This window comes from Portunus trituberculatus, chromosome 16 (genome assembly GCF_017591435.1).
Source record: "Portunus trituberculatus isolate SZX2019 chromosome 16, ASM1759143v1, whole genome shotgun sequence".
In the NCBI taxonomy this organism is placed as follows: Eukaryota; Metazoa; Arthropoda; class Malacostraca; order Decapoda; family Portunidae; genus Portunus; species Portunus trituberculatus.
In genome coordinates, this window is record NC_059270.1 from 16,224,300 (window position 1) to 16,225,942 (window position 1,643).

Below are 1,643 nucleotides of genomic sequence, written 5' to 3' on the forward strand. Positions count from 1 at the left end.
GTATATCCCTAGTATCAGTTCTACTTACTTCAAATTCTTTTTCCCCTTCTTCATATCCATAATATGGCTTTTTCTTTATCATTATCATAAGTAAGTATAGCCCACCCTTCTGTCTATTTTCCATTCCTACAAGTGTTGTATATGTGTTTATCACAGCAGTAATGTTTTTCCAACCTAATACCAGTTAAGTTGTCTAGGCGGCTTATCAGTTATCATCTCTTTAGAAAAAGGAGTAAGTATTTACATCTCTGATATATCTATATATATATGTACTCTTCAGATTTTTATTTTCCTTCTTCATACTCATAATCAGAGGAGAGCAACAGCGCTCGTATATCCACTCCTCTGCTCCTCCGCTCTGAGCGGACTTCCAGATTGCGAGCGGAAAAGCACGAGCGGTATAAAAAAGAAAAAAAAGTGGAAGAGGAGAGAGCAGACACTTTTAAATCATAGCCAACTCTTTCTTTTCATTCTCTGCTTGCGCAGTCTGCCTGTTCTCTCGTTCGCGCTCTTTTTTTTCTCATTCACTGCTTGTGCCTCTGTGGTAAATTATTTTGAGCCCTGTAACGGCCCAGCGGATGTAAATGCGCCGTCAGGTACAAATGAGTCCCGTGACTGCGCATGCGCAGATGAGAAATCCCTACCTGACGCACGACTCATTCACATCGACTTGCATCTCAGAGCTGCCAGGTCCGCGGTGTACCCGCCCAATTGGGCTGTTTCTGATGAAAATTGGTGGGGAAAAAACGACAGTCGCGGGTTGGCGATTTTTAAATTGTTTTTTGTATACGAAGTCGCGGCATATTGAGCTGATTAGGTTCAGATTTCGAAAACACTTGATACATTAGTACTCGGTCGCGGTAGTTCTCAAGAAGGATTATCACTACAGGATTTTTTTTTTTTTTATTTATTTATACCATGTGGGCTTTTCACGGGAGTTTATGGGCTAAAGGGGATACTTTTTCGGGTACCACCTATCTGAATGCCCATCCGCTAGGAAACCGTTGCCCCGAGTGAGGAAGCCCAACCTACACTCAGGCAGTGGACAGGATTCGAACCCGTGCGCTTTGAATCCCCTCGGATGTGGGACTGACTTCCCACAGAGGTCACACCCTACTAACATCCCATGGGATTATTAATTGACCTGTGGGTCATGCCACACCTTACATGGTCCATCCCTCATTCAACCAGACACAGTTTGTCCTTTGTTTCGAGTTTGCGCGCGCTCGTGTGTGTGTGTGTGTGTTTCACTGTTTGATCTGCTGCAGTCTCTGACGAGACAGCCAGAAGTTACCCTACGGAACGAGCTCAGAGCTCATTATTTCCGATCTTCGGATAGGCCTGAGACCAGGCACACACCACACACCGGGGAAACAAGGTCACAACTCCTCGATTTACATCCCGTACCTACTCACTGCTAGGTGAACAGGGGATACACGTGAAAGGAGACACACCCAAATATCTCCACCCGGCCAGGGAATCGAACCCCGGTCCTCTGGCTTATGAAGCCAGCGCTCTAACCACTGAGCTACCGGGCGTGTGTGTGTTTCACTGTTTGATCTGCTGCAGTCTCTGACGAGACAGCCAGACGTTACCCTACGGAACGAGCTCAGAGCTCATTATTTCCGATCTTCGGATAGGCC

The 1,643-nt window shown here is 46.1% G+C and overlaps 1 non-coding gene across 1 annotated transcript; it reads right to left on the bottom strand.

The window, feature by feature from the left end:
- Nucleotides 1-1,464: 1,464 nt before the first annotated feature.
- Nucleotides 1,465-1,538, bottom strand: Trnam-cau. The gene has a single exon. It is a non-coding gene; the product is annotated as a tRNA-Met (tRNA).
- Between the last annotated feature and the right edge of the window lie 105 nt (nt 1,539-1,643).